The 26,184-nt window shown below is 39.9% G+C and overlaps 1 protein-coding gene across 8 annotated transcripts in view; it reads left to right on the top strand.

The window, feature by feature from the left end:
- Positions 1 to 1,291: 1,291 nt before the first annotated feature.
- CYRIA (CYFIP related Rac1 interactor A) overlaps positions 1,292 to 26,184 on the top strand; it is a 64,572-nt gene continuing 39,679 nt past the window's right edge. For 4 of the 8 annotated variants that reach the window (XM_068425469.1, XM_068425520.1, XM_068425505.1 and 1 more), the window contains exons 1-3: positions 1,292 to 1,392; positions 17,838 to 17,888; positions 19,592 to 19,738. The gene's annotated coding sequence lies outside the window, so the exon portion shown is untranslated. Of the gene's footprint in view, positions 1,393 to 17,837; positions 17,889 to 19,591; positions 19,739 to 26,184 lie in introns of those variants that run through there. The other 4 variants (XM_068425528.1, XM_068425487.1, XM_068425478.1 and 1 more) reach the window with 3 other exon arrangements.

Raw genomic sequence — 26,184 nt, 5'->3', positions numbered from 1 at the left:
TGCGGATAAAAAATGCAAGCCAGCAGCTTAGTCTTCTACTAAGCTGGGTGCTGTAAGGGTTGCTATATTAAATATATGCTACAGCAACACACACTAAGCCTTTTAATAGACTAAGTATGTCACTCAAATTTTTTTCTAACTATAAAATTTGGAATTTTCAGACCAAAGAAGAACAATTCAAGGACATCTGGATACAGCCTGGGTAAAGGTAAGAAGTTAAAGTGTGTAAGTGATGCTGCTCCGGGATGCTTGCTCAGTGGGAGTGACAGGCCGGAGGGTCAAGCATGCAGCAGACCCTATGTGCTCGCAGCTCTACCAAACCGCTCAGCTTCACAGCGCTTCAAAACTTGCCTTATTCATGAGAATCACACCTCTAGGTGTGCACAGGCCCTTTCTTCGATGCTTCTGCCCCAGGCAGAACGCAGCTGTGAACTCGCAGGTTCACTGGCACAGTGCTGTAATGGCTTTGTGGTCAGCATCATGGCTTCTCACATTTAAAAAGCTCGGCAAGCAAAACCCTGGTATGAACAAATAACCAGATATTTCTATGCTGTACTTCCAATATTGCTACTTATAGGCTTTATTATTATTTTTTTTTTCTTTCTTCCTGTAAATGACTCATAGAGTGGCTTTTGGGGAAGGGGGAAACCAAGCGCGGTGTAGCCACTCTTGCAACTTTAACCTTATTTAACCCTCAAAACAGCAAGAGGAAGTACAAAGCGTTTTCACGAGCTGTGAATGGGCTCAGATCTGGTTTTGATGTCTTGAGGAAGTACTGCCTTCTGCAAAGCCAGAAATGCAAAAAATGTATTTGCAGTTCCGCTGAACTCAAGCATTTACGGACACACACTCCCGTCCCCAATGCCACCCCCCAAAAAAAGAGCCCACCAGCTGGGGGGAGCGGGGATGGGATCTCTGCGAAACGCAGCGGATTTGGGTCAGGACCGATGTCTCCGGGCGGGATACAGCACGGGTGACAGACGCACGTTTCCCTGCCCTTACTTTAAGCAGACCCCCCCCCGCCCACCGAGCTGGCCGGCCTGAGGGTCTTCCGTAATGTCTGTGCGGAGGTGGGAACGCCCGTCCCCCGGCACCTCCCCTTCCCCGGGGCCCCTCCTCGCCCTCCTGCCCCCATGGGCGTCTGAGGGCGCCTGCCCACCCCCCAAGCCCGCGGCGGCGGGAGGCGGGTCCGTGGGAGCCGCGCCCGCCCGCCCGGGGCCGGCCGTCGGCGGGAGCCGCACGCAGCCACTGCGGGGCGGGCCTGCGAGCGTCGCGCTGGGCCGGGCCGGGCTGGGCTGGGCCGCGCCGCGCAGCGCCGCGCCGCTGGCTGTGTCTGAGGCGCGGGGGATGGACGAGGGTCCCTGCAGAGGCGAGCGGCGACGAGCGGCTCAGGTAAGCCGGAGGGGAGGCACGGCGGGGCCGGGTGCCGCCGCCCGCCCGGGGGCTGCGCGGGCTGAGCCGCATCTGCCGCTCGTTCCCGCAGCGCCCGCCGCATCAGCCCCGCCGGCAGCGGGGCGGGAACGGGGCTCTGCAGCCCCTGGGCTTTCTCCTCCCGGAGGGCTCCCCTCGCCCCGCTGCCATCTCCGCTGAGCCCTCGCTGCCGCCTTTGCTCCTCGGTCCAGGGTCGCCCCTCCCCGGCCGGCGCGGGCCGCAGGAGGCGCGGCTGCCCCTGCCCCTCGCACCGCCGCCGCGGGGGCGGCCTGGCGGCGGGGCCGGGGTGGGCAGGTGGTGGCGGCGTGGGGGGGACGCTGGGGAACACAGCCTGGGAAAGCGCCGGGCCCAGAGCGCTGCCAGGTCCCGCAGCAGCGGGGCGGTGAGCGCTGGGAGGGCTCGCTTCGCCTCGGCTACCGGCTGCATGTGGAAAGGCGTCGGCTGCGGTGCGAGCCCCCGCGGAGATTCCCCCCTTGGCCTTGGCCCAGCCAGGGGAGACGCTTCCCCCGGGCACAGGCCCTGCGGGGTGGAAACTCCTGGGTTTTCATGGCCGGCCGGTGAATGGCGGAGCCGCCGCGGCTGCAGGGGAGGGCAGCGCCGGTGCGGGGACCTGTCTGTGCCTGCAGCCGGGCCCGGGGAAGCCTGGCTTAGCTCTTAGCGCTGGCCGAGGATACCAAACACCACGGCGTAGTGCCGTCCTGGAGTAAGTCCGCCTCTGCTGTAGTGGGGGGATTAAATTCACAACTTTGATTGTACCGAAAACTTTCTGTTCCAGCTGCTGTTGGGTGCAGGGTGCTGTAAACGCGGTGCTTCCAGAGGGATGTACCTAGGTGTGAGGTGGAAAACACTCTGTGTTACTGCATTCATCTCGTTGTTTGAATCTCTGTCCATGTTGAGATGTGTTACAGTGAACAGATACCAGGCTTGCATCTATTCTTCCTATTATTATTTTTTCGCTAATTTAATTTGAAGACCATTTAGCTTTAATTTTATTTATCTGGGTTTTGTTATGCTAAGGTCTCGGTAATACATGACGCCACTGTGTAAAATCGAATGCTTCATAATTCACTGGCAACACAGCAAGACTCTTATTAACTTCACATGCTTTCGGTGGTGTTGCTAATAACTTGCCGAGGGTGGTGATGTGGGTTGGTTTCCAGCCTGTTCCTGGTAGTCTTTGATTGCCATACAGCTTGTCTGCACTTTGTTTTTGTTTACCAGCTCCTAAAGGCAGTTTGTATGTGTATGGAGAAAGGGTGACTTAAGCGGGACAGGGATGGTTTTGCTTTGCTTCTCCTGTTCTCAGCATCTACAAGGTCTGAAAAAAATGAAAACGACTTTGGCTCTGAACTCTTAGGTGAGGAGATCTGGAACGAAATGCTGTTGTGACATGAGGTTGCCTTGTGGGCAAAGAATTTCACATGCTCAGCGCTGCTCTGTAAAAATACCCCAACTCATATTACACAGGGAAGAACCAAGCTGATACTTCCCTTTTCTCTGTTATGCTAACTTTTATATTTTTATAACATGTAAGGAAGCCTTATATATCAGCAATGTACTACTTTATTTTTTTAAGGAGTGAACTTTTTATCTCTTGTGTCTGATTCTCCTTTCTACTCTCCTGTAATACCCCTACCCCCCACCTCACCAGGCCCGAATTAAAAAGTAATGATAAAGCCTTAATACTAATGAATTTAGCTTTCCTAGGGCAGATTTTAACAAAATGTTTTAAGGAAATTAAATTACAGATTATGGGAGTAGCATGAAAGATTTGGCTGAAATTCATAAAAAGTAGCAACTAAGAATAAAATTCTTCAGCTTCAATCTGAACCACTATAGTATAGTCTATCTGGTCCTTAAGGTATCACTTAAATGTAAACTATGGCAAGTGTAAGTGAGGCTTTCTGCACAATATTTTACTGTATTCTGCTCTGTACTTTTTCACTACCCTCCTGTACTGTTTTTGCAATGACGCTTCATTTTTTTCTGTGAACTTCTGTTCTTATTAAAAACAGAAAATAAACCATGAGTGATTAAAAAGACAATGTATGCCAGTAATTAGAATAAAAAAATACTTGGTTAATTCACAAAGGAAAAATGGTGGTGATCTTGGACGCTAGTGCATAGTAACTGTCAGCAGGTGTCATTTTGCCGTAATAGTGAGTTTGTGAGTGAATTTTACAGTGCTGGGAAGATAATTCATTGTTAGTGTGCTAGCCTGTCTTCATGACATCATTTTTGACACTGTTTTGTTAGGCTAAAATATCTTGTCCTCAGCAGTATGGTAGTCTCACGAAGACACTGAGGATTTGCATGTGCAGTATGTTGCAGATTTCCACGTTATGTGTTACACCAAACGAGAGCTTAAAATGTGTGTCAAAAATACTAGGTGTTAGATGAATAACAATTCCCATACTTTAACAGAAATCATATTTTATAGTTGTGCAGGTACTATAAATGAGACCTCTTTAATTGATCCTATTTATATGTATTTCCAAATACCCTTTTAATTATAGTTTTTAGAGAAACTGTAAAAGAGTTTTGTAGAATCACTGGCATTCTTTAGCACTAGGTGTATAATTCATGCACTAGCACATGAAGTTGATCATTGAGTTCACATTTTATACAAACCAGAAAAATATTATTCTATATCCAAAACCTACGTGGAATCCAGACATCATTAGGTCTCCTATTAAATCCCTGGAGACAAACTGAGCCAGTCAATGTGACCTATAACATCAGAGGACAGGGAAATATGCATACTAGTAATATATGTTGATTTGAAGGAGCCAAAACCTCTTAGTGTTTCCTCTGTACTGAATTCACTATGTATTTGGATCTGTTTCAGTATTATCAATCATTCTTTTAGCAGTGCTTTCCACTCATGTTATCTAGGAATGCAAAACAGTAGCATTAAATCAGAGAAAACAGTTTGAGAGGCATGAATTAAAATATTTAATATATGAGGCAGCTTGAGAGTTGCAAAAAATGCAGTCATAAATTTGAATTTTGTTGTTTAAATTAAAATTGTAATAGAAGCTGCTATGCACTCATGTGTGAAGGATGATTAGAGCGATGTGAATGATGTGAGATGTACAGGTCCTAATTCTTGTGAAGTACTGAATTTACCATCCTTCTACTTTCACGGAATTCCAATTCACACTTCCAATTAAAATGGAAAACATGTCTTATTTTCTGTCTTTATATACTGCTTGATACAAGTTTTTGATTTAAACTGGTAGCACTAGTTACTTCTACAGGAAAAATAACAGTAATAGATATAGGACAAATCTGTTTCAGAACACATATGACCTAGTGCAGCACTGACACACAGGTGCTTGAAAGATTTTTTTTTCTTTATTAGTGTGGGTTTTAAATGTTTAGAAATAATCTCATGGTTGGTATCTTTGTGTTTACATGAAGTTAAATATCAGTCAGTCTTACCTTAATTCAGGAATGGCTGCTTTTGCATGCTAATGGCTGAAATGTTCTTGTCTAATTTATGAACTTGTCAATAGACTACATAACCAGTGCTCTATGGGAATTCTTTGTGTGTTTTATCCTTTTTTTTCCTGCCTGTGATGGTACTTGTGTAGGGCTGTTCGTACTGGCAATGTACACGTTGACTTTTAACATGATGGTTTGGATGAATGGCAGGGCAAAAGGTGAAGCTAACGCATAAGTCCGAGGCTTGTTTTTGAGTGAATCTGCATAAGGAATTTGTGAAGTTTGTAAAATGTGAAAAGTTCATTTTGAAGGTTCCAGTACCAGTGCGACTTGTGGTGTTATGTGTGCCTGTCACACGTGCTAGTCTGGTTTGGTTAAAGGCTTAAGTTAATAAATGTGACTCATGAACGTATGTCCCTCAGACCTGTTGAAGAGAATCAGTATGGCATGGGAGTTGTCATGTCTAGAATATGGCATGGAGCATACTGGGATCTTGAGGTTGGTCCCATTTGTCTGTGGTGAGCTCTGAGTCATATCTGGGCATTGGAGTTTGCGCAATTTAGTAACACTGTGGAGGTGGTTCGGTGTTTTTAAGGGGATGTGTAGACTTACACTGACGTTTTAGATAACAGCCATTCCGTACTCTCCTATAGCTCTCTAATACACATAGGTTTAACTTAAAATTTAAGTAGTTGTTAGAAGCTTTTTTTATATATAATTTATGGGATTTGGGGGGGGGGGGGGCGGGAATCCTTCTCCTTGTTGAATTACAGCCTAAATTCATAAATTATTTGAGTGGCCTATTTTACAATTAGATGCCTCAAAGCTAAGGTTGACGTTCTTAAAAGTCACGTCTGAAAGCACACTGTTGTCTGCATTTTTTAGTGTGAAGAAAATCAGATGCACAGAGCTTTATTTCTGCATTCATCCAGAGCAGTTACCACTGTGACCGTTACGGAGAGTGGCATCTCTCTCCTGCCTAACTGCCTTTGGCATCTGGAGATGGGAATGTTCCCTCAGGATTTGAAAAGCTTGTTTTGCTTAGAAATAAGTGTAAGCTATTTACTCAAACTTGAGGAAGAAGCATTTGCAATGATTTTTTCCCCTCCTTCTACTCCTTCTATTCAATGGTGCATTAGTTACATGAAGCGTGAAGCTTGATTCCATGTCCCCTTTTCAGCTTGAAGTAACTTCAGCTCACCTCTCCCTCTTCTGGGGGAGTACCACAAGCAGCGTGTCACGAGCTGTCCTTCATTTCACCTGCAACTGTGTTACTTTGAAAGTAGTAATTAATTAGGCCAGAGGGAGAGTGACTCCTGCCCTGTGATCAAGGCATTCAGCTGAGTTGAGGGAAATCTGGTTTCTGTGGGTGTTTCATTCTTTCATCCAGTACTTATTTTTCCATTTCATAGCTTTAGCAGGAATAGTCTAGGACGGACTATAGTCTGTGGGTTAGGGCACTACCCTGGCATGCAGAGATGTGGTTGTGAGCCAGTCTCTTCGCCTGGAAAGAGCCTACCGCCCACTTTTACTTCCTCTCTGGTTGCTTTCCTGATGCTCTTAAATTGCTCGATGGTGGTTGGGGACATGCTCCTGCCTTCTCATCCAAAAATTCAGAATTGCATGGCTCCTTTCCTCATCAGCTTTTGAAAAGGATGACTTTGTATCTTGCTTGTGGGGAGGCCTAAAGGTTTTACAACCCTTTTTCAATAAAATAGTGCCCCTTGAGCTCCCAGGATAGATGACGTTTAAGGTACAGCCTTCACAACTTTGCTATTAGGTTAGATGGCTTACTGCTTACTATCCCAGTTATTTTAATTTCTATTATATACCCAGATTTATTGTAGCCACGTTCAAAATTCTCCTGTGAGTCCATTTTGTGCTTCTAGCCTCATATGGACTAGTGAACCTAAGAAAGATTTTGGGGGGATGAAGGCCAGAATTTGGCAAGCCTGAGGTTCCCTTCAGGAGAAGGTCTTCATTTTGGGGTTAGAACACAATCTGAGCCTGGTTTGATTCAGTTGTCCAGCATGGGCATCTCATCCTTGCTGAGATGCTTTACGACATCCACTGTGTCTATGCTTGGCTAGCAGATGCCAGACGGCCAGAAGACCCGTGTCCTGCTTGGAGTAGTGCCGACTGGGAAGGCAAGATCTTTTAAGAGAGCTCAGTACTATTTGCCTCTGCAACTCAACTGAACCCAGTAGTGTCCTGAGACTATTGTTGTCTGGGCTGAATGTGGTTAGACTGAGAACCGGGAGGAAGGGGTTGTTTTCTTGTTTTTCAAAGACATTTCAAAGAAAACCTGCTTTCTGTTTTATTTTCTTCATTGCAAGTGTACTTGGTACCTAGCCCCATCATTATAATTTTCATTTTGCAGCTGCCCCAGATTGAGTCTGGGAGGTTAGCTTGAGTTAATGGCTTTCTGGGAAAGCGGGGGAGAAAGTTCGTCTTCTGGTTTCTCTCATGCATATTAATAGTGGTGTGGATCTCTGAGGCAAAAGTTCATTACTGTCGGTTGTTAGCTGGTACGGAGATGCTGAGTGATGGTGCCACTTACGGAGCTGAATTGGTTTTGGAGAATAAGGAAAATTCTCTCTGGTAACTGATCCATATGATCCTATCTCCAGTAAATTGATTCCAGAATTGTGTTTAAATAGTCTCCATGAGAGATGTCCAGTGGTATTTATTTGGCTCGGATGATTTGCTGGTCCTAATTTCTTGGAGGGGGTTCATTTAATGCTGTGGAAATTGGGGGGGGGGCGGAGAGGCAGGCAATGGTGATGGGATAATCTTCAAACCTGTTTAGATTTTAGAAGGCTAGATTGTTAAATTTGGTATGTTTTATTTCCAGAACAGTCTAATTTTGTCTCAGTTATGCTTTCTCCCACGCACATACACACGGTCTGACTCCTTGTACTGCATTGCTTTGTAATAGCACAGTGTTTTGCTTCAAGGGTCATCTGTAGACTGTTGGTGACTCCTTCAAATAAAGATTTCATGATGAACATTGGCATCTTTAGAAGCTTCTGGAAATAAGTCTGTAATCATCTCCCTAATAACTGATGACAGCAGAGGAAGTGGGAGCTGATATTCTGTAACCGGTTTTCCTATGTTTTTATTATTAAAGCATAAATGCCCTGTAGGACTGGAACCCTTCCCTCACCCTCTCAAAAGGCTGGGCTGCAACAGAGCCCTGTAATACCAATTACTGCGGGGATGGTTTGCTGTTCCAAATGAGATCATGATGGGGATGCTGGAGAACAAGTCGCTTTGAAAATGTGTTTCATGCTGTGAATACTTGAGAGATTTTGTTAGCGTGCGATACTTAGGTCTACGGGGTTTATGTTTTTAATTAGGGAAGGTGTTAAAAAATACACTTACTATTTTGTATCAACATCTCTTGTATTCAAGAGGAAAGCAGAAAATATTTCCTGATCTTGAAGTATTCTGGGAATATGTTGCCTGTAGAACTGATTTGTATTTCTGCAACTAGATAATCTTACTACTTTTATTTTATTTTTTTCCCCAAAAGAGAGGGAGAGAACACACACATTAGAGGCCTTAGAAGTATAGATAACCTGCTTGTCCATTTTTATACTGTTAGACAAAAAATGATTGGGGTCTGACTAGTTAACGCCGTTGTTTTACTGAGGTTTTGATTCATTATGGCACAGACAGTATCATCTTGTCCTTTACTGAACTAAAAGTAAATCCGCTAAAAAAAAACCCCTTTTGTTCTGCTGCTGAGGAACACTGTGGGCTGCCAAATCCTGGCAGTCTGAGTCACCACAATCGTAAGAAAGTGTTTGTACTTTTGCCGTTGCTGTTATTCAGTGTCTTCTAATTTATTCATAAGGCAAAGGGACACCTACAGATTAGAATACTACTTTTTAAAGAAATATTCTGTGTTTATACTGAAATAACATTTTCTCACAAGAGAATTAAATACACACTGGTAGTACTTTAAAGCTTCCAAGGAGCAAATGGTGATCTTTAACAATAACAAATACATATATACATATATTTAACAAATTCCATTTTCTGTGTAAGCAATATTAGACTTCAAAGAATGATGGAATTATTTTAAACTCTGTACTGAACTCTGCTGTTTTGGCCATCTGATCTGACTTGATAATGATCTGATAATCAAGGGGACTGTTTCCTTCCTTAAAAAAAAATAATGTTTTAAGGACAGAGACTTTGACCCTGGAAAATGCTTATCTGTATTTTAACTTCGATGCGTGGGCTGTGACCCAGCAAGCGTAACTCATGTAATTGAATTCAGTTGTTTTCAGGATCACTCCCAAACAAAGCAGTCAAATATTAAGTTGCAGTATTCAAATAAAACTCAGAATGACTGCACGTGAACAGCTGAGGGAAAGGTCGTTCTGAATCAACGATGGGTACCTGTAAGGCTGACAAGTAAGTTCCCTGACTGCACAGCAGATGTGTGCAGGTGTCCTGCAGGTGTCTGTGTGTACACTGTGGAGTTCTGGCTGATGCGCCCTGTTGCCTACGCTTGGGTAGGAGATAAGAGTTCTTACAAGTTCTTGATCCCATCACTTCTGCATGGAGAGGAGATGGGTTTCCTGATAATTTCTCAATTCTTTAGCTATTTATGGGTAGAAGTCCTCGTGATTTAGGCTTTTAACTCTAATATTGGTTATTGAGGCAGAAACAATGATTTCTTTCTATTATTAAAAGAACAACAAGGCTTTTTTCCTTTTTTGCTTGATACATACGGAATTCTATATGTCATTTACCTTTCCCTGGTGTTGAGCTAATGAAATTTTCACAGTTCTCTCAAAAAAAGCCAAATTTGGTAAGTCAGATTATTATAACTTTCCCTTACTCCGTTGTGTAGAGCTGCTGAAGAAAAGGAAGGTCGACTGAGCTGGGTGTGGGTGGTGGGCACCAGGGTGGTGTGGGACACATATGGAAATACATGTGGCAAAAAGTCCTATAATTTTAATTGCTGCTCTGAGTCATGCTATCACTACAGCTGTTCCCAAAGGAGAGGTTCTCATGGTATCAACAGGACATTCACACAAAGAAAGGAGATGGTAGATAAGCAAATGCAAATATATTACATGCCCTCTATCCTTTAGTCTTTAATATATTCTCTAGTGACGAGTTCAGCGTGAAACACTTGGTGGCATGTAATTATATGTGCATGAAGTAAATGGCAGTTGATTCATGGTATCCCTCTCTCAGGGTATATATTCCTAATGCACTGAGGTCGGGATGTGTGAGTAGTAGTACAGCTCTGAGCTTCTTGATTCATGTGGCAATGCCGTCCCGCTCGGGGTGCTGACTTCCTTTCTCCTTTTTTTTTGCCCATAAAAGGAGAAAAGTGCTGCCATATGACTCTCTTTAGAGAGAATCACAAGATGAGGGCTGGGGGGAGGTTGTTCAGGTAGCTTTGTTTCTTGTACGTGGTACGAGACATTCTGCATTCTGTGTTTATTATGATATCGCTAGTAGAGTATGTGGTAGTATTTCCTTCAGCTGGCATTGAAGTAAAAAGTTTCATTCTTGTAATGATTTTTTTTTTTTTTTTTTTTTTTCATCTGCATGGATGAGAGATTCTGAAGGGAAGTTGGATATAAGTGAGTTTGAAAGAAGATAAAAATCCGGGTTCTTGGGGATTAGGCTGTCCTCCAAACTGGCAGACGCTTTCCTGCTGGTGGTTAAAGAACGACTGTGCGTGGTGTTCTCCCACCTTGTGCCAGTGACTGTAGGTAGGCATGCCTAAGTTTACTGCTTAATTTTGCACTGTTAAGAAGTTTAATATCCAGTTTTCCAGGAAACAGACTATTGAGGTGATTCTCTGAAGACTTGCCCAGAAATCAAATCTGGACATCTCTGTGCTTTTCCATGGCTGGACAAGTCCTGGAGCCCACTTGCTCTGCAGTTTTACAGTGACTTTCAATGTACAGTAAAGCAAGAGTTGCCTGACTTCCTTTCGCATATTCTGACACAAAGCATAGCCCTCCCACTGATGAAGGTCACGTTTTCTCCACAGAGCAAAGGCAATTAACAGCCCTAAGTAAGTTCCACCCAGCTTCTGATGTGGGTTACCAGGTGGTATTCGACGGGCTCCTGTTTCAGCATCAGAGTGTGCAGCCAGCACCAGGACAGTCTCAAACTGTCAGCTTCAGCTGTGCTGCCTGTTGATGTCCTCCACATACTTTCAAAGCCCTCTCTGAGTCAACGATTCATACTATTGATCAGCTTGGGTTTAGTCAGCCTTGTATGTTCCCTTCACTTACTGATGCTGTGAAACAATTTGACACGGAGGCATGTAAATCAGCTGTCTCTCTTCTTGCTCAGTCCAGCATGAGATGTTTTAGAAATTACAGCAGAATGGATCTACCTGTGGAAAACAGAATTCTTTTTTTTTTATTTTGACAACTGTGAAGAGTAGTGATCTTCAACCCAAACATTTACTTTCTTACAAAATGAAGCATTTAAGAGTCGGGAGGGAGCTGGAGAAAGTGAAGATCTTGGTAATGAACAGTAATTTCCTAGTGTCATCCTTTTCTAGTGTCACCGTAGGTATCCTGGGAACAGAGCAAAAGGACCATACTAATTCTGAATCTAAAGTCACATTTTCTTTCAAGCTGGTTTATTAATTTTTTTTCCACATCAGAACTAGGATTTAGGCCAAGATCTTTGGGAAACAGATGTCTGTCTCATGCCGGCAGTGTTATCGTCACTGGGATTTAATAAATTTGTTACTTCACTTATGTGGGAGGGTTTTTGTTGTGTTGTAGGGTTTTGGTTGTTTTTCTTGGAAGATCTGATAGTGAGTTTTCTGGTTAATTGAAGTGATGGTCTTTAGTTAAGTGTTGATATCACTGTTGGGATAGATGTGTCATCTTTTCATCTTTTTGAAAGACAGAAATTGTACCTCTAGTTCAAGGCATTACAATTAAAGTATTCCCAGGTAAATCAGGGTGTGGGAGTTCATCATCTGGGACTATTAGGTTGGAGCAGATGATTGTTAGGTGGACTCACTGGACCAGATTAGCAGCCAATATTCCACCAGTTACAAATGATTGGTCAAGGTTTTACAGAATAATATGTAGTTTTGTCAATAGCATTACATTTGTAAGACTACTTCAAGGTAAGCAGAGTTAAGAATGGAGAAGCATGTAGGGAGATGATCCGTAGGTAAGCAGTTGTGAAAGCGGTGTATGTTTTTGTACTGTCAGTGTAATTTTTCAGTACTGTCTGACACTGCACGATCACTTAGATGTATACGAAGTTTTGAACACAATGATTCTTGTGAAATATATTTACATCCAAATTCCCACCAGGATAGTTGTGTTTTCCTTTGGAAAATTTTTGTATGCCTCTGTTTTGTTTACAAAGACTTGTTGCTTGTGTTTCTTTTTGTGCAAATTAAGGGTAAATGGTTTTGATTCATGTTTGCATGATTATTTTTTTAAGTTGGGATTTCTGATTTAGGAGAAAGAAACAAATTTTTGAAGACATAGATAAGTTTGTGACTTACTGAAAAAACACAGCAGATTTGTTCTTGAAACACTTAATCTTGTAAAGTGTTTGAATTTCTTCCTTGCCCGCCACTCCAATGTGGGTTAAGTTTGGAGAAGCAGTCTCAGCTGCTCTGCATTGGGATGCTGTTAGTAGAGCTATGCCTGCTTTGTACCAGCTGACAGTCTGGACCAATATTCTACTGGCAGCAATCCAGGCTTGCGAAAATGAAGAAGTCAGATCATCTTCAGTCTGTCTGAACACATTAAAAAAGTCCAAAACCTGGAGAGTGCAAATTTTCACATGCGCTGCATATAATACATGTAGAAACACGAATGCTCAATTGTTACGTGTTTATTTGGTTCTGTTCTTGTGATTTGAAAGCAACAACCATCTAGGTGAGGATGTGGTATTAAAGCCAGAAGCTATAATGCCTGGAAAAGGTGACCTGTTAATGCTGAAATGCATTGGCTACTTATGGAATTAACTTCTAAAAATGATGTTCTCCAGAAACAACTGGGTACTATAATTGTGATGCATGTTCATAGTAGGACCTAAATAAGGAATGGATATGGCATGTGACACTACTGTTACATTTTTAGTACTGTTTGTGACACAGTTTTGTCCTGTGCCAACTAACACTCTCCCAGATAATGTCTAAGCATAGTTCTGGGGTTAGGAGAAACAGTGGACCATTTCCAAAAGGCTATTTGATCTGGCCAGACTGTTTAGGAGGGATAGGATTTTAGTTGTACAGCCACAAGCTGTACCATGCTTGCTGGTTCTGAGCCCAGACCATGGCTACGTGCCCTGGTCTGTTTTATTTTCTGATATATATGTGGCCACAGACCCTGCTTTCCAGGAAGCTGGGATTCAGCAGCTTCTTTGGGAAGGCAGTGACAAGATTGTCTTTGTGTGCTTAGAAGGGTAGGAGAAAAAATTCTATCAAACCTGAAAGTGAGAAACTGTGTCTGGAAAGTTGGAAAAATAATCCAGAGCAATTTAAAGTCATGAATAATTGAGTGTCATATTGTTTTTATAAGAAAAGCCCCAGGGAGTACACAGGTGTAATTAGCCATTTTGAAAGCGCTAGTTTAAAAAAAAAATATTTATGAAGAATATGGCCTGGCATTTTAAATCAAAATGAGTAAATTAAATGTAAGCATATGGCATCTACAGTGTCCTCAACTAGAGGACATATATCCTGGCAGTAGTATAAAATTTATCCCTGTCCTAAGCTTTGCCTTCTGTTAACTAAAGGAGCAGTAGCAACCTGCTAACCCAAACCTGAGTTGGCGTGATCTTTAGGTTTTCCCTGGGGAATCCCTGTCTCAAGCAGGTATTTCAGCCCTCTTCTAATTGTCTGAGTGCCTCCTGTCAAGGAGGTGGAAGTCTGACTTTATGTTTAGCAAAAACTGTAGGGCGTCTTGTTTTTTTTTTTGTTTTTTTTTTTTGTTTTTTTTTTTGTTGTTGTTGTTGTTGTGGTTTGTTTTTTTTTTTTTTTTTTAAGCAGTGTTAAAGCTATTAGCATCCTAATGACTTAACAGAGTCTGGTCCAACAGACAACTTAAGGGTTGACCCTAGTCTGTGGAGCACTTCCGTCTGTCTCACAACCTCTTTTCTGTAGGAGATGAGGAATAGCTGTTGGGATGCCATAGGCTGCCTGGTGAACTGGCCACATATCCCTCCACCTGGAAGTGGTCCAGCAGTCAGAAGCTGAGCTCCCCATCACCACATGGACAGTGACGGACCGAATGCCATTCATGGGCTGGGGGGGGATTCCTGGTGCGGTTTGTGGTTTGAGGGTTGTGTGGGGAGAGAATCAAAGCTCAAGTCAGGATACTCTACAGGATGAACTGCCCTGAATTACCTGTATTACCATCGACACCTCTCGCATTTTTTGTGCATGATTTTTAAATAGTACCAGCTTGGTAGTGAAAGCTTTAATGAGCCTGTGCTTTTTTCAGTACATACATTGATAAGTGCATTCTGCTGCTGCTCCTTTTTTTTTTTTCCTATATATTAAATCAAAATATAGGTTTGTAACTTCATTTTGGAACATACACCTTCCTTCTACTTTTTTGAGTAAAGGACTTCTAAAACATGAAGTAATATTGTAGTTGCATAGGTAGGATTCAGAGTCTGGCCTCTGATGCACACTTCATCTTATTTAATTCTGCTGTTTTGCCTTTGAAATACAACATTATATAGTCCATTCTGTAATGCAACTTCACTTAACTCTTTATTTGCAAGTAGAATTAATTTAGCATCTTTGCTCTTAAAGCTTTGTTGAATACTGATCTTATAGCCTTAATTATTTCATACACAGCAGGAAACTTTCAAGGCAGCAGCTGTGTTTTGCCTTAAGTCGAATTGGTTGTGGACTACAACTGCTCAAATCCTTGAGTGGATAATAAGCTTTACTCCCAGCAGGTCCCCCAGACTGCTGCGCTGAGGGTACTGGACTGACTTCTGTGTTCCATTGTATAAATGCATTTTAACTAGGGATAAATTGACTTACCGGGTGTTACCAAAACAGTAAAAGAGAATTTTCTTTTCTGCGTTAATATGTCATGGTTTGCCTCCTTGTTGACATCCTTCCCTTAAAGCAGCATTGAGGTTTTTGCGAAAATTTCCAGAGTGTCTTATTTGTTTCTGTCCAGTTTTGTCACGCTGGTGTTTAAGAAATGTTCACTTTCCTTTCCTCCCGACTGGCAAATTCTCCCAAGAAGAGCGGTTGCTCATAAACATGTTCCTTCACCCCATGTTTCGGTCAAAGTGTTGTAAGGAGTATCTTGGTATTTAGTTATAAACATTTTAAAGTGTTGTCCCTCTTGATTTCTCCCTGGCTTTCCTATGGAAGACTCTGATATCAATCTTGTACTGTTTTTCTCTGCGTTTAAAGGAATATACCGTTTTAAAGATCCAAAACTGGAAGCTTGAAGCTCTTCCAGTCAGAGTAGTTTATCCTCTTTCTCTCCCATGGCACTTGCTTTCCCACTCGATGGCATCTCTCTCAGTCCAAATGTCAGACCTCAGTGAACTTGCCTTTCAGCCTGTTCGCACAGTTATTGCTTGCGGAACAAGAAGTGCTTCCTGGCATCTGTTTGTAGTCCTTTTTTAGTGCCCATTTCATACCCCTTTGTCGTCTTAGCTCTACAAATTGGACTGACATAATTTTTACATCCCCTTTGAGATTGTTTTAGTTTGATTCTGTTTTAGACTGAAAGAAATTTGTATATCTGGGATAGATTTTTAAAAAAGGTTAAAAAGCAGGCTTCCAGAACGTAACGTTAAAAACCAAATTCAGTGCTAGCTACTAAAGTTTTACTTAGGATAGCAATTCCGTATAAGTTGCAAAGTTTTTGTGATTTCATGATTCTCATGATTCAGCTGAACAGGAGATAATCCTTTATAGTTGCTGGTTTTTTGTTTCCAAAATTTAGTTTTTCCATATAAAAGTGTGTTTGGACTTCCAAAGGAACTGTGCTATAGTCTACTTCCCAGCCACAGTCTGGAAGCTTTTTGTGAGTATATTTTGCACCTGTTACATGAGAGTTTATTGTTGCCAGCAGTGTTAATTTTCTCCAAATAAGTCAAGTTACATAACAAAAAAAACTGGTTCTTACATAAAAATATGGAAATACTGAATATAATTCAAGAAAAATTCTCATTTACCTTTCGTTTGGTCTGTGCTAGATCTCAAGATTTTTAATTAGCCTCACTAGGGTTATGTGCTTTGATGAACACACAATTTTTTAAAACTATCCAATTGTGTTGCAATATACAAATTCTAAAGTTTCTATTAAATATATTTTATTCTCTATTCTTGCACCTACTTCACAACTTTTATGCTATTTCATTTCTTATAGCAATCTTTTATTTTTAGTCCGTAGAGTTTTAGCCTGGATTTTTTCTGTCCCACTTGCACTCGGTTTAAAGGTTTCTGGCAATTTTTTACTATAATTAAGCTTGTAAGTCTTGTTCTATAATTAATTAATTTTCCAGAAAAACGTTTCTGTTCAGATACTTCTGTACAGTTTGGTGAGATACATCCTGTGCATTTGAAGGAAATGTAGTAGTTGTTCACTCTCAGGTTATGATCTTTGTAGTCATATTTCCATTTAACACTTCCAGAAAGTAGCAGAAATTTAGTACCTTTTTTCCTTTACTAAGATCTTTTCACTTCTGTTTTTGTTCTCGTGATAATGGGTTGTGAATTCAATTAAACTGTGTTGCCTGTGGCTTCAGTGACTATAAACTGATCTTTTCACATTGATTGACTCCTTCTGGAGTGGATCAAATAAATGGATCAGATCATGGCTCAAATAAACACAGTTCTGCAGGTATCTGCTTTGGTATGAGATGTTTAATTGATTAATTAATATATTTAAGGTATTTAGCTAGCAAATGCTTTCCTCCCTTTTCTCAAACTGACGTAGAGTCTTTTTTCGTGTCATGACATTCCTCCAAAGCCAGCTGATATTATGTCAGCATAGTCTGTGCTAGACTTGCCCTTTGAAAGCTAAATTCCACCTTTTTTATTTCTGATGATCATCTGAATTTCACAGTCCTCTTTCTTTACCTGCACTGTTTCCGCTTCTGTTCTTTCCAGTCTCTTCTTCCCACCTGTGATCTTTTCTCATAATTTTCATCCATTCTGTTCTACCACCTTCACTTCCTCTCGTTCCTGGGAGTAAATCTGCTTTGGTTTCCGTTTAAAACAAATCTTGCTGCATTATTGCTTAACCACTCTTTCCAGTTAACCTTAATTACATGAAGCTTGGAAAATACCTAAACGCTTAGTAGCTTGGGAGTTAACGTAGTGCGATAAGTGGGATACCCTCTTTGAAACTTTCTCATGGATGCTCATTTAATTAGTGCTGGCATTACTGAGTCCTTCAGACTTGTCATTTTTGTTCTTGTTGAGTCAAGAGGGAGGGGATCCTATTTTCATATATCTTCAGCCAGTAAATGCTGTAGAAAACAATGGTATCTAGAGCTGGTTTTTGCAACCCAGTAGGGCTGGGAGGTCAGAACTTGTCTCTTACTACATCACTGCTCTGTAGGAAATGGTGGTTTTCTGGATTTTGTGAGGTGCTTCCAGTCCTTTCCCTGTCCCGAGGTGTTCCTACTTTGCATGTTATCTGACGCCTTCTGCCTGGCTTCTTTTCCATGTAAGCTACATCACTCTCCAGAGTTAACTAAGCATCCTAAACAGTAGTTCACTGTCCTGATGTGCTGCACTATGACATTAATTGACCTTTTGCTCTGGGTATAATGCACAGTAGAAGATACCTTGCAACAGTACTCATTGCTTTAAAAAGAAGAAGAAAAAAAAAAAAAAGGAAATTACTATGTTTTGAATGCATTTAAGTAACTTTTCTGATTTTTATTGATCAATGGAAGTGTTTTAATTACTAACAATTCTTTTAAACAAATTTTAAAATCCACAGATTTTGGACTCTGTCTAAGTATTGGGAAGGCTCTGGGTCATCTTCAGTAAGGTAAGAGTTGACTCCGGTACTTTCTGTCTTGCACAGGACAGCTGTCTAGCAGATTTGAGCGTCGTAAATGATAAATGAATACTCAGCCTCCCTTGAATGGCATCCTGTTATGTAGTTTTACTGTTGTACCTAACTGATGCTTTCAAAATGCGATCTGGGGATAATATTCTCGCCTTGAGGTTTTTATTTGTTTGCTTTTCTTATTATAGAACAACAACTGAGAATTCTTCTTCCCATGTACTTTTTAAATGTACTCCAATGTTTGTTTTGAATCATTTCACTGTTATTGTTCTGGTCTGTGTAAACCCTTGGGACAGAATTGGCCTAGGCAGAGAACGGGACTTGTTCTCATCCCTTTTGAAGTCCTAATTCTATGATTTTTTTTTTTTTTTTTAGGCCTTGTACTGCCTTTTTTTTTTTCCAAATCTTGACAAGGTTCCCATCAATGTCTCTGAAATATAAGTCCTAAACACCCTCTGTTGCTACAGAACTGGAGAGAATTTGCAGCCAGAGCAAAATAAAGCAATGCTGAAAATAGACTTTTTTCCCCTAGAGAAAGGGAGTTCCCTGACCTGACCAGCTACTAATTGGTACAAAGGTTTGTTTACACAGAGGAGCTATTCCTAATTAGTTCCCTATGTGGGTGCTCTAGTTGAGAAATTAGTGTTACATTCTGATTTAATTTAATCTGCTTTTATAATGAATTGTTATAATTTGCAGTAAGGAATGTATTTTTAGAAGAAAAAAGTTTGTACTGTACCACCCCCGAATTTCAAAAGATATTTCCTCTTTAGGCAGCGATCAAGCACTCTTATTATTTTGAAATTAAATTAATAAAAATCCATCGGTAGATTAGAACCAGTTTTTAGTCATATCTTTATAAATATAGCTGCAGAAATACAACCATGCGTTTTTCAAAGCCAAAACTTAATTCAGCTGATTTATGGACCTGATGACTTGACCTCTGTCTTCCCGTAGTCGTGAGGATAGTGAACCAGAATATTTGGGAAGAAGAGTGTTTGTGGGGTTATATTAGCATGGTTGAGGTTATGGTTGGAGCGGAAGTTCACTTCCAAGCTTTTCTGTAGCGGATTTCTTTTTCTTAAGTTGGCTTCACCTTTGTTCTGGGAGCAAACTTGGCGTTGCTGTAAGTTATTTTATTTAGAGAGTTGGAAAAGTGACATAAGAGCCAGACCTTAAGAGTAGCTGTCCCTGTAGATGCTTACGAAGGACCTGGTCCCCTTGTTTTTCTGCCAGACTCCCCTTGCAACACTTGAAGAATGAAATGATCACTGTTAGGCATTTAAAGTACATTCTTTATTTCAGTAGTTTCATAAGATTGGAAAATTCATTTCTGAACATAGAACTGCTTTAACCAGACCTCTTTCAATGTAAATATTGTTTTAAATAAATGTAGCCATTATAATAAATTGCTAAATATTTTGGAAATGTGTTTGCATTTTCATTATTTCATTATTATTTCTTTTAATTCTTAATATAATTCTTTCCAATACCAGTGAACACTATTTTCCTTTGGCTGTACAAGTCTTGGCAACAGCTCATTATAAAATCCAAATTAAATTGAAACTGTTCTGCAGAGTTATATGGTATTACTTTAAAAGGTTTTGGAAGTTCCAAATTTCACTTTTCAAAGAATAATTTCTGTTTTCCATGGATATAATCTGGCATATTTCCTTTTCAAGATAGGAAGTTTCCTCTGAAAATTGAGCGAGGGAGAAGCACAGGGATCCCAAGTGTATTCTTGAATGTTTTTTGCGACAGACGGACGTTGAATGTTTATCATCACTTCTTTGGATTTTGAATGTGAATTGGAACCACTGTACTTCTAGGTAAGACATAACCAAGTGTTTGTGTTAAGTACCCCCTTTCTTTTATATATGAATTGTGAGAAAGCTAAAGAATGCAATATGCTGGACTTTACTTTGTACAGAGTGTTTATGTCTTTGTTGAATGAGTACAACGTTGTTTGAGATTTTAAATAATAACAGTTCAGTTGTCCTAAATTATTATATTCCCTGAGAGAAACCACACCAGCAACTCTGCATGGTCTATCTATGGGATTTAATTTTATGATTATGTAGTTGTTTGATTAGTTTGTTGCCGTTCAAAGTGGTGGCTCAGTTCTTTTTGCCATTTCTCTTGCATCAACACATGTACTCATCCAGGATGTGCTGGTTTAGGGAATTTGCTGCTGAAAATCTACGGGATTGCAAAGACTTCTTGGAGAATTAATTTTCTGTCAGTTTAGACCTCTGTATCAGCTCACTGTGGACTCGAACAAGTACTGGTGTCAACACAAGGAAATCAGTGCCAGTACTTGGAGCAACAAATTGCTTTATTTGCTTTAAACTTCTTGCTTCTCCCTGCTCCAAGAAAAGGTCTGATACATGAGGAAGAGTACAAAGGGGTTGTGAACAGATGCAGACTTCAATATCTGAGGAGGAAGCAGAGCGTGATAGAGAAGAGCTAGAAGGTTTTGATCTGTAAATGTAGTTACAAGAGTATTTGTCACTGAAGGTTACCTTCTTCCTCATCATGAAATACTGGAGGTCGTGCCAATTTGGCTACTAGTGTTTACCACATAGATGACAGGGAACAGAAGGGAGATCCGAGTGTCACACTTAACATGCGGCCAAGTTGTGATCAGCACTGCGCTGGAGCTCCGAGGCTACAAGTCACAGGCACCGGTTCTGGTGGTTCTGACCCAGACACGCTGCTGTTTGCCAGCCCTTCCAGGACTGCTGGGAAACGTGAAGCAGATGTGTCATTTGAGCTGGGCGGTTGCAGCATGTAACACTTAAAATCTGAAAGGGAATAATATCTTAATTTATTGTGGGAAATAAGGCTGTGTGAGACAGTAGCTTTCATCTGGTGGTTTCTCAGAGAGATAGAAACCATTGAGTATGGAGAGGACTCTTTAAGTGAACCCTACTTTAGTAGCAGTGAATGCTGTCATTAATTCAGCTGCTGTGAGAGGCATCCAACAAGTGATGCTGTGGGTGAATGACCACAAAAACTTCACTTTGTTGCAGGTAAAAACAAGCCCAGCGTGGCAGCAGCCTGACTGGCTTTCTGTCAAAGCAGGCTTGTGGTACCCAAGTGAACCCATGGATCTCAGTGGCAGTCTATCCGAGTGTTTGCTAATCATGTGGATGTTTTTTCAAAAGAAATAAAGCTACCTGCAGAGGAGTTCAGAAGGTGTAGAGACTCATTAATTTAAGGCCTCAAAGGATTCTAGTGAATGTGGAACTGGTGCAGTTGAAAGACGGCAGTATTCTTGTTTCATTTCACTGGATGGGCGAACAAACCCCAGGTCGGAGGGAGGAGATGGATGTGAGAGGTGGAAGGAAAGACTTAAGATTAAAAGCTATAATCACTGCAGAAATTGTCAAAGCTATGTAGGAAATTATTCTTCTCTACCTTGTAAACTACTGATGTGATGCTTGTAAGGACTATATACATAACCAGTGAAGCTGCTTTGTGCATTTTATTTTTACACTTTATTTTCTCCTTTAAAAGGCCTTCCAGCCTTCTCTTCTGTTAGTTGTATGGAATTTAAAATAGGAATTATGTATATGACATACCTATTAAAGTTTATAAAGATAGCATTTCAACAAAAATTTAAGGCCCATTCTACTTTTTATATGAAGGATAATCTTTCTGAGCTGGAGGGGATCTCAGAAATGAGTGCTCTGGATGGGCTTATCCACCCTAGTATGGGGGACTGAGATGAGCTGAGGGGAGACCTGAGACAGGACAAGTAGAGTGAAAAAGAAGAATAAAAGGAAAAATGGTAGGAATGGAGACGAACACCCTAATGTGTCAGAAGAAACAAAGTGATGAGAAACAAGGAGTGTGAAATGAGGAAATAGAGATTTGCTAAATTATGGATTCTTTTAAATTTAGTCTGTAGAAAGTATTACTACAGGTGTAGTTCAGTGCTTTTATTAATTCCATTGGTAGAAACTGATAAGCTTGTAGGAACTACAACTGATAGGAAAACTTCTTAGTAATTTCTTTTACCTGGTAAATTTTTTAAGTCCTAACTGTTTGCTATTAGAGACCTTTTGCAGACATTAAGACAAATTATTTTTTCAAAACGGAGCCCTTAAATATGCCTTTAATGACCTTAAAGATTAACTCTTTCAGAAGACTATGACAAAATACGGATTGTAGAAGCATCTAAACAATTTTGTTTCTAAAAGAAAAGGTTCTGAAAATCAAATCTTAATATGACGACAAGCCAATAATGATTTCTAAATACTAATGCAGTAGAAGCAATTCTTTGTGCTCATAGCTGTGAGCTGTTTGAGCTGTACTGAAAGTTTTACATGATAAGGTTTTTCATTTCTCTTAGTGCAAAGAGAAAGATTGAATCTCATAAGCTGTTTTTAAAATGACCAGTATCCTTTACAACTGTTTGGAAAAGTGTGACATGAAATATTGTTTTAATTCTCCAGAATTTGAATTCTTTTATCGGATTAAATATTTGTATAACTGTTGGCAGAGATGTTTCTTTTGTGTACATATGCATGCGTATGGTGATCTATTAATGCTGTTTTTTAAATGACCTTAGGGGGCAGGAGAACGTGGGGTGGGAAAGCAAGTAAACTAGTTTTCATTTTCAATTTCCTGTTTTCTAAGAATACATAGGAAAGTTTCTTAATTAAATAATATGATAGTAAACATAAGTTGAAAGTTGAACTGTGATGACATTATTCAGGTCTACAGATGGCAAGTATATTCTTAAAATAGTAACTGCTTGACAAGAATTAGGCATCATTTTCTACCAAAACTAGTGTGAGCTGTTAAGATGAAGATAGCAGTGCAGGGAGAGCAACATTGAACATTGAACCTAACTCAGACAATTGAGTAGGATGCCGGTTGGACATTTGGAAAGCTTCACGAACTGCGTAAGGAGTCAGGATTGATGCTTAGGTGCCAGAATTAATATCTAAAGATGGATCTCTGGAGTGAATTTGTACTTCACGCGCAAATGTGTCCTTAGGTATTACCTCAGGTATGGTAACTTTTACTAACTTTTCAGCTACCATGAGGAGCAGTGTGGTCGTAGAAATTCAGAATTCATTTTAGGCATTTTTTAGAAAGTAATTCAAAGTTCAGAAAGAAGATGATAGTTTCACATCTGTTACTGTGCAGTCTTTGAGAGACTGTTTTATGCTCGCAGAGTATCTTGTACAGGTGCATTGTGTGCTGTGGCAAGCAGTACTGTGTAATGAAGTTTTCAACACATGTTACTAGTTAATTCATTGCAACGTGTTTTACAGATATAATGCATAGACGTCTTCCAGGTAGAAGTGTGAAGAAAGGCACTGTGGTAACTGCAGTTTGTTGCCTTGTTGGCCAAATGCGTGTTCCAAAGCAGCGGGCATGCTCTCAATCTGGAATTCAGCTTTAGGCCTGATTTTTGGTCTGTAGTGGTAGACTGTAACTCAAGTCTGAGCCTAAAATCAAAATGCTTTTCCTGAATTTTGCCTCGTCAAAGGAGGATGGGTTTCCCAGCAGATGTTAATGATGAGGTGTTTGCTAATTTGCAGCAGTGAAACTTCATGAAGTTCTTGAAATTAAGGGTAGAATTTTTCAAAAGTAGCAAAAGACACAGACTGACTTCTTCTGAAACAAAGGCTCTTAATTTTTCACCAATAGCAAAAAGTAAGGCTTTGTATTAGCGGGTTTTTTTTAAATAAAAAAATCTTTCAAAGATATTTTTCTTTCATGAAAAATATTGCAAACTTTATTATTTTTTTTTTTTAATGTTCACCTTCATTAACACAACTTGCTGACTTCCTTCCTCAGCTTCAGTTCTTCCTACACTCAGAGGTCAAAAAAGAGCAAGATCAACAAGCCACACATCTGGCTGTCTCTCTTTCCAACTGGAACAAAGAAACAATTTTTTTAATGGCTTTTTGAGTTAATTGTAAACAATTTGGTTTTGGAGTCGCTGACTTGCTGCAAATGTTTGTCGTAGGCGGATGTAGGGAAAAAGGACTATGTCCTAATGCAATTCCTCAGTGGCCAGCAAGGAAAAAAAAATCACTGAAAAAAAAAAAAAAAAGAAAAAGGAATGTCTTGATCCTTCTAACGTTGAAGTATGCTCAGAATTTTGGGTGCATGTATAGGACATTTTACAAGATTAAAATATATGCTTTGAAGAGGCAGAGAGACAGAAGTATTTGCTCATTTCTTTTTCCTATACTCTTGTATACAATAATACTGATTTTTTTCCCCCTTTATTTTCAGTAGCTGTTTATGTATGTATGAATTGACAGTGATAAAAGGCCAGGGACAAACAATAGGAGTAGGGGAGGAAAAAGCTATTTTAAAATGAGACTTCTGTTCTAATACTTTTTTCTGTTCCTAAATGCTTTATTCCAGTAAACATTTCTCAGAAAACTATATTTACAGTCATTAATCCTTAAGTAACATTTTGAAAACTAATCCTTAAATAACTGTTGAAATGTAATACTTTTCTTACTTTCCCGATTATTGTAATTTTTTAAATGCCTTCTAGCATCACGTAGCATCAGTTTATCTAATCTATTAGATTTAAGTTTTTTTGAAGTGTTTTATCTGAAATAAAGTAAACATCTGCTGTGAGTATTGTTACTTTCACACTTCGCAGCAGGAAATACTAGAATTGTTGATGTACAGCACTTTTTTTTTGAAAAAAAGTGAAAATTCTGAAACCCCAGCTACTTTTAAAATACCTTATTATACCTTTATGTGACTAATTTGAGCTCATGTTATTCTGATATTTTGGTCGCTTTGTTTAAGATGTCTGCCATGATAGTTCCATTTCTAACCTGACCGTTCTGCTAAATATTTACAAATGTCTTGATGGGAAGAGTAAACTGGCAATGCTGGTTTACTAGTACATTTGACTGTTTGGAACGATGCCTAAATTTCTGACAAACTTGAATGAAATGAATCATCCAAAGAAAATATTTTCTATCAATTTGTTGGAGGCAAAATGCACTGTACTATGATTATTTTTTGTTAAATTTAGGTGTTTGAGTTAATAATGCCACTTAGTGGATAACAGCCTTAACTGCAGCCTTTTTTCAAAACCAAATCAGGTAGCAGACGGCCCTCGATTTATATCTGAGTTTTCCTCCTGACTAGAATATGCTGATTGTAGCATGTTTTCAAAGAACCTCTTATTATCAACCCTGTTTTAGGAAGTTTATGATAGCTAATTCAGTTTCTGGATGAAGCGTGTTAAAATAAGCTTCTTAAAATACGTATTAAAATACAGGCCTTTGCCAAGAAAGGTTGGACCAGATGATCCTTGAAGTCCCGTCCAACCTGGTATTCTGTGATTCTGTGAAAATGTAGGAATCATTTATTACAGAATTGTAAACTACTTCGAGGAAAATAAGGATGTTCTTATTTGCATATTCAATTTGATTGGAAAGATAAAACAACAATCTTGGTCTTCTTGCACTGGTTCTCTAGGTTAATGAAATGTAATTAGTAGTATGGGGATAATTTTGGTGCTTTAGGCAATGCTTGGTTTTAGTATTTAGGGTTGGATGATTGGTGGCTGGGCAAACTGAAGGAGAACAAGCTGATTCTTCCAAGAACTGCATTGAAGAGGACCTGATTTAAAATAGTTAGTGCATTTCCTTGGATGACATTGTGGAGGGCGTACACAAAAGGGGAGTATAGGACTGGGCTGGCTCCTGCTGTAGTTGGACTTTTGTAGACTTCAAATAATTCTGCTTTGGAATATCAGAAAGGGAAGACAGACGCCAAATGTCTATTCCACCACTGTCATTTACAATTATTACTTCTTGAATATATTCTTTTCATAAAGATTCTTCTTTGCTAAGTAGTTTAGATGGTAGTATTAACGACTTGGTCTGTTTGATATAAAATTTAAATATATAAAAATTAAAACTTTTTATCTGAGACCAATGTATATATGCATACATATAGAGTTTATATTGTGTATCTATGTATTTATTTTCTATTATCAGTGTATTAAAAAAAATCCATTCTATAATAAAAGAATACTGTCCTCTGCAATTTAATGGCTTTTTTATGGAAAGGGTTTTTTTGTGCTGTTGAAACATATATCGATTTAGGTCTTTCCATTCCTTTTCAGTCTTTGAACTGTGTTCTTTGAACCTTTTTTTCCCTAAGTAAATTTCCATTACTTCCCATCAACCTCAATAATCTTCAGTCACTGAGATTTTTTTACTTAATCTCTCAGGCTTTTCTGAAGTTTTCAGTTATGCTGTTTTTGTTAGTA

Source organism: Nyctibius grandis, chromosome 1 (genome assembly GCF_013368605.1).
Source record: "Nyctibius grandis isolate bNycGra1 chromosome 1, bNycGra1.pri, whole genome shotgun sequence".
In the NCBI taxonomy this organism is placed as follows: Eukaryota; Metazoa; Chordata; class Aves; order Nyctibiiformes; family Nyctibiidae; genus Nyctibius; species Nyctibius grandis.
The sequence above is the reverse complement of the archived record's forward strand: the minus strand, read 5'-3'. Positions and strand labels throughout refer to the sequence as shown.